This window comes from Macaca fascicularis, chromosome 8, assembly GCF_037993035.2.
Source record: "Macaca fascicularis isolate 582-1 chromosome 8, T2T-MFA8v1.1".
In the NCBI taxonomy this organism is placed as follows: domain Eukaryota; kingdom Metazoa; phylum Chordata; class Mammalia; order Primates; family Cercopithecidae; genus Macaca; species Macaca fascicularis.
Window position 1 is genome coordinate 24,923,030 of NC_088382.1, and position 11,359 is coordinate 24,934,388.

Genomic DNA, 11,359 nt, shown 5'->3' on the forward strand with positions numbered 1-11,359 from the left:
CCAGGCTTCCTGACTCCACTGGCCTCCCTTTACCTTCCATGGCCAAACACTACACACGTGGAATGAAGTATTCTAGACTCCACGCCATCCCAGGCAGATGGATCTCCCTCAGAGTCCTCTGAACAAACGAGGCTCGTGTGCACTTCCACCCTCTCTATTCATGCTGTTCCCATTCCCGGTGCTGCTCCTGCACAGCTCATATGCAAAGTAGAAGATGCAAACACCACCTCTGCGGTAGAACAGTATTAGTGTGTTCCCACCTAGACTGATCTCTTCTCAGACTGCCTTGGTTACACCCACAGAATTCAAGTGCTTAATTGTTCTTCAATGATTTCTCTCTCCCTCTCTCTCTCTCTCTCTCTCTCTCTCTCTCTCTCTCTCTGTCTCTCTCTCTCTCTCTCTCTCTGTGTGTGGGGGGTGGGTTTGTGTGCGTGTGTGTGTGTGTTTGTGTGTGTGTGTTTGTGTGTGTATGTATAAACAACTAAACTGCAAATCCCTGAGAGCAGGAACGTGCCCCTGTTCCTTGTCGAGCATCCCATATTTCCCAGTCCACACGAGTCACAAAATAGGAATTCTCTATGTGTACCCCTGTGGCTGCAGCCTCCAACTCCCACGCTGCCCCCAAAGGGCTCCCTGCTAGACCTAGAGCTCGCTAAGCCTGCATTCTCCGAGGCTGGATATTTAGGGAGTGGTCAATATCTACATGTGAAACAATCCTTAGGTCCTGTGTTAACGGCTCTTGTATCGCTGACTAGCACCATCACCTCCTTGTCCATCTCTCCTTTCCCCATCCCCTGCCACCTCCCGAAGGCACCCAGCAGATGGACAGAGAACTCAGGGACTGAGTTTCCATTTATGTCTCAGAAACCAAGCAAGGGCTCCAGACCAGAGGGCTGTATGGTGGCTCCAGGAACCTGGAACACTTGTTTTCTGCCCCTGAGACCCTGGGAGGGGCACTCCTCACCCTGGAAGGCACTCTGTGCCCCCACCTGGGCCTTCCCAAACACAGTGCAGGGAGCTAGGACTCCTTAGGGAGCCCGTCCTTCAGAAAAAAGACTCAGGAAGGTGGCCACAGCGCCTGGGGGCCTCCACAACAAAAGTGGGTCACTATGGGGGGAAAAAGCTGGTTAAAAAAAGAAAAGATCTGTTTCTGGAACCTGGTCTCAGTGCTGGCTGGGAGCTGAGTAGGGTCCCCTGAGGGAGTTTCCAGAATCTCATAGTTTTCTCTCCGAGAATCTTGTAAGCCACCAGGTCTCCATCCCCAGAACCCCGCAGCTACAGTGAGCCCTGAGTGGAAACGGGGGACAAGTGAGGGTCCCTCTCCCTGCTTGTCACAACCCAACCAGTCACCCAGAGCGAGCGCTGGGCCCCGGGAGAGGGGCCGTGGGGCTGCGTGGGCTGCCTCTCTCGGTTTTCTAGGTTGTTTCTAAACTGCTCCATTCCTGTTAAGTAGGACACACCAGGGAGGAGGGCACTGAGCTCCGGGAGGGGCAGGGCGGGACTCACGGAGACAGCGGCAGGAACCTCAGGACTCCAGGCTAGGAAAGGACCTCTTGGGGTCATCTAGAGGCAGAGTCCCTTAGGCAAGACCCAGAAAGGGAGAGGGCTTGCCCTGGGCCACTGCACCCACGCATAGTGGGAGTGGGGCTAATGACCACTACACACAGCTCTGGCATTCTCAGTGAACACGGAGGAGAGGGCTGGCTGGGAAGCCACAATACCCAGGCCAGCACCGGGATCAACCATGGGCAGAGGCCTCAGTCTTCTCATCTCTAAAATGGAAAGAAGAATATCTCCTTCATGGTTGTTGTGAGAACTGAATGAAACACCATCCGTAAAAGATGTTCGTGTGCAAGACTGAATATTCTATACAAATGGAAGATATTTTTATTATTCCAAGCCATGGTCTTCTGTTGATACCCCAAACTGGCCATGTGCTGATAAACGCTAAAGAAGGGTAGGGTTCTGCTAAAGACTCAGTGTTTTTGTCCCCCTAAAATTCATATGTTGAAATCCTCACCTCCGAGGCGATGGTGTTAGGAAGTGGGGCTTGGGGGTGGTGATGAGGTCATGAGGGATAAACTCTCAGGAATGGGATTAGTGTCCTTATTAAATAGGCCTCAGTGATATTTCTCAACTTTTTTCATCGTGAGGACACAGCAAGAAGACAGTTGTCTATGAACCAGGAAGGGGCCCCCACCAGACACTGGTTCTGCTGGCGCGGTGATCTTAGACTTTCAGTTTCCAGAACTGTAAGAAATAAATGTGTTGTTTAAGCCGCCTAGTCTATGGTATTTTTATTATAGCAGCCCTAACAGAATTAGACAGGGTGGGGGTTTGTGATACTATTCTTTCTACTTTTGTCTATGTGCGAAATCTTCCAAAACAGAAAGTCGGCAGGGCACAGTGGCTCACGCCTGTAATTCTAACATTTTGGGAGGCTGAGGCAGGTGGATCACTTGAGCTCAAGAGTTTGAGACCAGCGGCTGGAAGCAGTGGCTCATGCCTGTAATCCCAGCACTTTGGGAGGCCGAGGTGGGTGAATCACAAGGTCAGGAGATTGAGACCATCCTGGCTAACACGGTGAAACCCCGTCTCTACCGAAAATACAAAAAAAAAAAATTAGCCTGGCGTGGAGGCGGGCACCTGTACTTCCAGCTACTCAGGAGACTGAGGCAGGAGAATGGCGTGAACCCGGGAGGCGGAGCTTGCAGTGAGCCAAGATTGCGCCACTGCACTGCAGCCTGGGCGACAGAGCGAGACTCCGTCTCAAAAAAAAAAAAAAAAAAAAAAAAAAGAGTTTGAGACCAGCCTGGCCAACACAGCAAACATCATCTCTACAAAAAAGTACAAAAAAATCAGCCAGTCATGGTGGCGCACACCAGCGGTCCCAGCTAATTGGGGGGCTGAGGTGCGAGGATTGCTTGAGCCCAGGAAGTTGAGGCTACAGTGAGCTGAGATGGCACCACTGCACTCCAGCCTGAGTGACAGAATGAGACCCTGTCTAAAAAAAAAAAAATGTCAGCCGCGTGCAGTGGCTCATGCCTGTAATCCCAGCACTGTAATCAGAGGCCAAGGCAGGCGGATCACGAGGTCAGGAGTTCAAGGCCAGCCTGACCAATATGGTGAAATGCTGTCTCTACTAAAAATACAAAAATTAGCTGGCTGTGGTGGTGCGCATCTATAGTCCCAGCTACTCGGGAGGCTGAGGTAGGCAGGAGAATTGCCTGAACCCGGGAAATGGAGGTTGCAGTGGGCCGAGATCACACTACTGCACTCCAGCCTGGGCGACAGAGTAAGACTCTGTCTCAAAAAAAAAAAAAAAAAAATGTCAACACAGACACAAGGCTATGTTTCTGAATTTCCACCCACACAGCCACTCTGGCCCTGATCTATGGCTGCACATGCACACACATGCACACACACCGGCGCACACACACACATACGCACGTGTGTCCAAAGGGAACTGAATGGCTTCCAGAGTGCCACCCCCGAGGAAAGGAAGAAAACAAGTCACCGGAGTGCCCACAATGGCCTGTCACTGTGTCACATGGGATGCGTCTGTTAGAACTATTGTGTGGTCTTCCCTTTTTTTTTTTTTTTTTTTTTGAGATGGAGTCTCGCTCTGTCGCCCAGGCTGGAATACAGTGGTGCGATCTCGGCTCACCGCAAGCTCCACCTCCAGGCCGAGATGAGCAGATCACAAGGTCAGGAGTCCAAGACCAGCCTAGCCAACATGGTGAAACCCCATCTCTACTAAAAATACAAAAATTAGGCAGGTGTGGTGGCATGTGCCTGTAATCCCAGCTACTCAGGAGGCTGAGGCAGGAGAATCGCTTGAACCTGGAAGGTGCAGGTTGCAGTGAGCCGAGATCATGCCATTGCACTCCAGTCTGGTGACAGAGTGAGACTCTGTTTCAAAATAAGTAGCTGGGCGTGGTGGCTCATGCCTGTAATCCCAACACTTCGGGAGGCCGAAGTGGGCAGATGACCTGAGGTCAGGAGTTTGAGACCAGCCTGACCAACATGGAGAAACCCTGTCTCTGCTAAAAATACAAAAATTAGCCAGGCATGATGGCAGGCACCTATAATCCCAGCTACTCAGGAGGCTGAGGCAGGGGAATCACTTGAATCCGGGAGGCAGAGGTTGCAGTGAGCTGAGATCGCGCCATTGTACTCCAGCCTGGGTGACAGAGCGAGACTCCATCTCAAAAAAATAAATATATAAGTAAATAAGTAAAAGAAACAAAGAAACCATATGCACTATAGGCGCCTCCCCTCATGTGTTTGCTGCATGTCTTCAGTATGCATATATCCTTATACATCATGGAGCATTGTTTTCAATATGTGTTTTGAATTTTCCTAAGTGGTATTGTATTTTGAATGCTATTCTGCGTTTTACTTTTTTCAGCTCTGTCCTTGTTGCTGTCAGTATCTGGTTGGACGACTCCAAAGCTGTGTAGGATCCCAGAGGGGGCCCACCACAGTTCACTTTTTTGTCCCCTCATTGATGGACACCAAGGGGCCTCCAGCTTCCTCTACCACAAACAACACACTCTACCCATGTCCCTTTAGGGACTGTGGGAGACTTTCTGCGGGATCCATTCCTAGGAGCAGGATCATTGGTTTCTAAGTCATGGGTACTCAAATAAGTAATTGGTTGACTTGGTATCTGTAAATTGCCTAGAACGGTGTCTAAAACACAGTAAGCCCTATACCTGGCATGTTAAATTAATTTTTAAAAATGAATAGCACTGGATTTGCCAGATTGCTTTCCAAAATCAGTCTACCAGTTTGTGCTTCTCCCTGCAAATTCAGTAGAGTCCTTGGTTACCCTCAGAAAGGTAACCCTGAGGTTACCCTCAGAAAGGTGTTTTGTCCACTTTTCTGACTTTATTCTGATGATGGCAAAGTCACATCTCAATTGTTTCGGTTGACATTCTCTGATATTACTATCAGACAATGTATTCATACTAATAGTATTTGAACCTCTCTTCAAACACTTGTTAGTCATTTAGTCTTTTTCTGAAGTGGAAGCAGTGTTAGAAATACATTTCTATTCTCTGAGGTGATCCAGAGAATCTAAGCAGGTTTGGAACCACATGTGTTAGAGGTTGATTTCATGTCTCGGGGAAAGAAAGAGGAAGAGGGGACAGAAAGAAGAAGGAGGAGGAAGGAAAAAGTGATTTTCCATGCTGGTATATTGTTTCAGTCCATCAACAAAGGATCCAACTTCCCACCAGTCCATAACACAGTACTTCCCACACATTCGTGGCATCAGAATCACCTGGAATTTGTTAAAACACAGCTTGCAGCCAGACATGGTGGCTCACACCTGTACTCTCAGCACATTGGGAGGCCAAGGCAGGTGGATCACCTGAGGTCAGGAGTTCAAGACCAGCCTGGCCAACATGGCAAAACCCCGTCTTACTAAAAATACAAAAATTAGCTGGGCATGGTGGCAGGCACCTGTAATCCCAGCTACTTGGGAGGCTGAGGCAGGAGAATCACTTGAACCCAGGAGGAAGAGGTTGCAGTGAGCTGAGATGGTACCACTGCACTCCGGCCTGGGCAACAGAGCAAGACTCTGCCTCAAAACAACAACAACAACAACAACAACAACAACAAAAAACCAGCTTGCTGGGCCCTGTCCCCAGTTTCTGATTCAGTGGGTCTGGGTGGGGTGGAGAATTTGAATTTCTAGCAAGTTCCCTGGAGGTGCTCATGCTACAGGTTCTGGGACCCACTCTGAGAACTGCCGCATGAAACAGACTCACCACCCCAGTGAGAATGGTGCCATCACTTCAGGCAGGGCTTGGCTGCAGAAACATAAATCCAGCTTTTCAAAGAACATTAAATCCACTGGCCACCCAAAGTCCCCATCTCTGCAGTTGAATGAAGGCCAGCTCGCACCTCCAGGGCCCAGACCAGGATAGCATGAGAGAGGTACCCAGAGAACAGCAGTGAAGGAGGCCCTCCCTCTGCGGGCTGTGCCTGTGCAGGGTCTGCACCTGCTCCTTCAGGGCTGCACCCTCAAGGTCTCGAGTGTCTCCCCTAGCCCTAACACAGCCCTGCTCACCACCCTCCTACTCCAGACCGCTGACAAACATAACACGTTGCATTCTATCACTTTATTCGTTTTCAATATTAGCATCCCACACATTATCTAATTTAATTCTCATGACAACTCCAGGGATTGTCCACCCCATATGACAGATAGGAACAAACACTGAGGTCCGGAAGACCCTGCAGCCAGTTAGGAAGAACCTCCTTCCCCTTACCTCCTGAGCCAGGCCCCATGCTTCAGGCCCAAAGCAAGCACCTGCACGACCTCTGCCGTGCCTCCACACAGCCCTCAGCTTCTCAGTTCCCTCCCATCTCCAGCTCTGGTCACTTCCATTGTCTCATCTGCATTCTCCCCAAAGCTCTTTGAAAGGGATTGTTGGGACTATCATTCCCATTTCATATTAGAGGACATTGACTTCAGAGAAGCCAAGAGCCTTGCCTGAGGCAGCCAAGCTTTTAGTCACTGCTCAGGCTCTAGACTGCAGCTATCCTGGCCCACTGTCATCATGCAAACAGCCTGGCTTCCCTCCTCTATGCACCTGCCTCGGGGTCCTTCTCTCATCTCTAACTGCAGGCTTGTCACGGCTCAGCCCGCCTCCTCCAGGAAGCCTTCCACAGGGCCCTGAGCTTCTCCCTCTTCACCTGTTTCTAACTCCTCCCTATGACCTTGTCTGAGAACCACCAGACTGTGCGTTCCATTCAGTAGACACCTGTCCATCTCCTCTACCCCTGTATCCCCAGGTGAACGCAGCACAGGCTCTGGCTTCGGTGGCCTGTTTCCCACCCACTGTGCTTCACCCTCTCTCCTGCAACTCTCTACAGTAGCAGAGCTGGTTCTGATTCACTTCATTAAGCAATGCCATGGAGCGGAGGGAATCCAACACGGCAATTGCATTACAGGCAGGTCCCTGACTACCTTCCACGAAGGTCTTCTCCTCCCTCCGAGTGATCCCTCTGCTCACCCCTGGATGTGGCCGGTCCCCTACTACAACTGCCTGGGACCTCAGAGGTAGGACTGAAGGGGAGGGGTGCAGGGCTGGCTTCCCTAGGGAGACACCAGCACCAGGAAAAGCAGAGATTCACCAAGAGGGCTCGGACCCAGGGTCTGTACCTGGGGAGCAGCCATGGGGGATAAAGCACAAAACCAAACCTGTCCCTTACCCCTCCCCAACCTTTTACCTCGGTGGCATCACATAAAGTGCATATTAAACTCTGTCTCAAAGCAAAAGAGGATCTGCCCAAGGATGACCTGGGACGGGGACAAGGGCATAGAGGAGTTAAGGCAAATGCCTATAAGTACATACCTCACGAGTGTACACATACATACACATACGAACACACGTTAGGCCTTTTGTGTTCATACCCTCACCCCTAGTTCTGGCTCTCCAATTTCCCTGGTCAGTCCTGGAAACAGCTCTGCAGAGGGGGCCATTGAGCACCTGGGAAACAGCCTGCAGCCGTGATTGCAGAGACAGGTCAAGGGTACTGGGGCCAGGAGGGCAGGAGAAAGGCTCTTAGGGCCAAAGAGGGATACAGCCTAATGCAACCAACCATTCTTGGGAGAAATCACCAAGGATGCACCTGGATAATAAGATGCAAATTGCCAGGGCTAGGAGTGAAGGAGATGCTTACATGCAAATGAGCAGACCCAACCTCTATCCAGATTAAGCTCAGCTATAATTTTTAACTCTTTTTGACAGAATTCATCCTCAAGCGGAGGGGGCAGGGAGCAGTGCTCTCCATTCAAACGGGAGACTGAGACGGCCCAAGTGGGCTACAGGAAAGCAACCAAGTGCCCGAGCTCGAGGGAATCCAGACTCCATCCCAGAGCCTCCCCACCTCCATCAGGAATCTGCTAGCAGCCTGAGACACGTGGATACAGATGAGCACCTATCTAAAGGGCCAGGCCTGCAGTAGGTTGCAGGAGCATCGGACCTGAAGGATGTAAGGACCAAGAAAAGGAACCAGGAAGAAATCAGAAAAAAAGAAAAAAAAAAAAGAATAAAGTGGTAAAAGATAACAAAGCAGTGGGTGGAGACAGGCAAAAGAAGCAGAGGCGCCTAGAGCAGTGTCTCCGGTAAACCAGCTTGCTTGTAGTGCAGCATCTCAGAGGGATTTTTCCTAGAAAGATAAGGGTTCTAATCTCCCTTCTGCAAATCACTTCACCGCTTAAAGCTTGCTTTTATTATCTATAAAGAAGGAGAGTGCCAGGCGTGGTGGCTCACGCCTGTAATCCCAGCACTTTGGGAGGCTGAGGCAGGTGGATCACCTGAGGTCAGGAGTTTGAGACGAGCCTGGCCAACATAGTGAAAACCAGTCTCTACTAAAAATACAAAAAATTGGTTGGGCATGGTGGTGAGCACCTGTAATCCCACCTATTCAGGAAGCTGAGGCAGAAGAACTGCTTGAACCTGGGAGGTGGAGGTTGCAGTGAGAAGACATCACGCCATTGCACTCCAGCCTGGGTGACAAGAGTGAAACAAAAATCAAATCCCAGCCCTACCTCCCTCACACAGTAACCAAGGCTCATATGAGATAATGGATGTGAAAGGGCCTTAAAAAGGACCATGCATTATTTCTAGCTGAGGAATCAACTGGGGAGTTGGGGCTAGAAGGGAAGTATCTTCCCACCACTCACAGTGATTAGGTGTGTTGGGGTGTGCTGTGCTTTCTTTCTAATGTTTTCTACCTCTTGAGTTTCCATATCTGATGACTTGGGGGCGAGGCCAACCCTGAACGGCCTCAGAATCAGGAAACTTGGCTTCTGCCCAGGCTCTACACCAGCCACCTGAATGGCCTTGGATGAGTTACTTCCCCTCTCTGGTCCTTTGCTGTCCTATGTGCAAAATGAGAACGTTGCACCGGGTGGTCTCCAGCACACAGCACAGAAACCTGCTTTTTATGCGTAGCAGAGACTCCTGCTGAACCCTTGGTTGGTGGGCGACTCAATTTGTGTTTGGTTTTAGTTTCTGCTGCTTTAGAGAGAAATTCTCCTCTCAGATGGAGGAATGGGAAGCATTTTCACTTCCCCCTCAAAGAGGGAAGGATGGGCCTTTGTGCTTCTAAGAACTGGGCCTTTCTTGCCCTGGAAAGTGGCTAAACAGGTCTTTGTCATTGACATGGGAGCAGAGTCCTTTCTGTCTGGCTCCGAAATCCTGCCATGGGAGAAAAACTGGAGGCTGCAGGCACTTGTGGAATGGCCCTAAAGAAAGGTGGGGTAGAAACAGAGGCAGAGGTGGGGAAAATGGAGGCAGAAAGTGGGAGAAGGGACTCTGGGTATGCGTTTGGATCCCTGGGCCCCATCCCCCATAGTGCTCCAGAATAGACTGTGGTTCAGAAAATGCCAAGTCTGGTAGACCCAGTCTAGGGGTGATAAAGGGACACCATGCAAGCACCCCAGCTTAGCGTGGGAATAGAGAACTCCACCCAGCCACACAACGGGGCTTATCTCTGCCAGCAGCGCCACAGACCTCACCCACTAAGCTTGTAGCTGTTGCTCAAGACACTGCTCTAAACATAAGCACTGCTGCACGCGAGTAATTCAGATTCACACTGGCCCCCGGCTTCAGGCATCAACTTTCCACTCTCACCTTAAAGCCACAGTTCTTCACCTTGGCACTACTGACATATTCAGACAGATATTTCTTGGTTGTAGGGGGCCATCCTATGCGCTGTAGGATGTTTAGTAGCGTCCCTGGTCTTTGCACACTAGATGCTAATAGCAAGGCCACAGATGTGACACCAAAAATGTCTCCAGATGTTGCTAAATGTCCCCTGGGAGGCAAAATCTTCCCCAGTTGAGAATCACTGCCTTAAACATTCAGAGGACACAGTTCAGAAAAGAAGTAGGTTGGAACTACTAGCACTGGCCGGGCGCAGTGGCTCATGCCTGTAATCCCAGAGGTTGAGGCAGGCAAATCATGAGGTCAGGAGTTTGAGACCAGCCTGGCCAACATGGTGAATCCCCATCTCTATGAAAAATACAAAAAATTAGCTGGGCGTAGTGGCGGGCACCTGTAATCCCAGCTACTCAGGAGGCGGAGGCAGGAGAATTGCTTGAACCTGGGAGGCAGAGGTTGCAGTGAGCCAAGATCACCCCACTGCACTCCAGCCTGGGAGGCAGAGTGAGACTCAAAAAAAAAGTAGCTTGTAGTCCTGACCCCAAGAAAGGTGCAGACATTTGCTGTTGCAGGTTTTCTCTCCCCCAACCCTCCCAGCCCCACGTTATCTAAAACCAGGACAATTGAGACATTTTTGAGGGATGATTAAAATCATGCTTCTCCTGGGTACCATCACTCACTGCAACGAACTTTGGACCTCATGATGGAATCAACTGGTAGAATCTGCGAGCCTCAGACACAAAACATGCTGGAATCCTACCCACGGGTCAGCAGGGAGAGGAGGACAATTTTGGATCTGAGAGAAGGGACTCAGATGTAGAGCTGCCACTACTCCACTCCTGGGCTGAAATCACAGAGCCCAATTTGAGTCCAATCAAGCCACAGCTGATAGACATGAGTTCAGCAGATCCAGTCTCCCAGCGGGAGTCCTCAGTGATTTCAGAGAGCTCTGCCTGGATTTAAGCAGAATCCTAGCCAGTGCCTGCAGGTGCAGAATACAGCCCTGGCTTTCACTAAGCTAGCAAAAGTTAGCCAGAGAGACAGATCTCCAACCAGCAAGGCTAGGATTCAGGAGGGCGTCCTGCCACTGAGGAGCTGAACTGCAAAACAAGAACCACAGCCAGACTGCTGGACCAGTTATGCCCAGCCGAGCTTGCAGGAGGGCCAGAGCTCATGGGCGCCTGGGGATACCAAGGACTCACCTAGGACACACATACTGACAGTGGAGGAGCTGCTAATGTCCTTGGTTGCTCCCAGATTCAGTGACTGGATCCAGTTGGAAGGACAGGGCCTGCCGCCTGGCTGAAGAGCTGCAGCACTTACATCTCTGAGCCATGCCATCAGTCTCGACACTGCAGTCAGGATTTCCTGGTTGATAAATTGCCCATCCCCCTTCAATGTGGAATTCACAATAAAGTCATCCACAGTCGTCTCTTCCCTAAATCAAGCTTGACATTTATAGGGCCCAGTGAAAGCCCCAGTATGGGAGGCTGCTGGACGCAGCAGGAGACAGCATGCCATGATGTGAGCAGCAGAAGGAACCTGGGCTTTGGAGTCAGAGGAGCTGCATTCAGGTCCCATCTCAGCCGTGCACAGCTGTTCGGTCTACAGCAAGTAACTTAGCCTCTCTGAGCCTCAAGGTTCCTCTGTATAAAATGGAAGGCCAGGTGTGG

The 11,359-nt window shown here is 50.5% G+C and overlaps 1 long non-coding RNA gene across 5 annotated transcripts in view; it reads right to left on the reverse strand.

Moving 5' to 3' along the window:
• Positions 1–339: 339 nt before the first annotated feature.
• The window catches only part of LOC102137680 (uncharacterized), a 37,828-nt gene continuing 26,808 nt past the window's right edge, over positions 340–11,359 (reverse strand). For 4 of the 5 annotated variants that reach the window (XR_010577215.1, XR_010577216.1, XR_012417120.1 and 1 more), the window contains 2 exons: positions 10,889–11,054; positions 340–2,250 (listed from right to left, as the gene is read on the reverse strand). This is a non-coding gene — a long non-coding RNA (uncharacterized lncRNA). The remainder of the gene's footprint in view (positions 2,251–10,888; positions 11,055–11,359) is intronic. The other variant, XR_010577214.1, reaches the window with a different exon arrangement.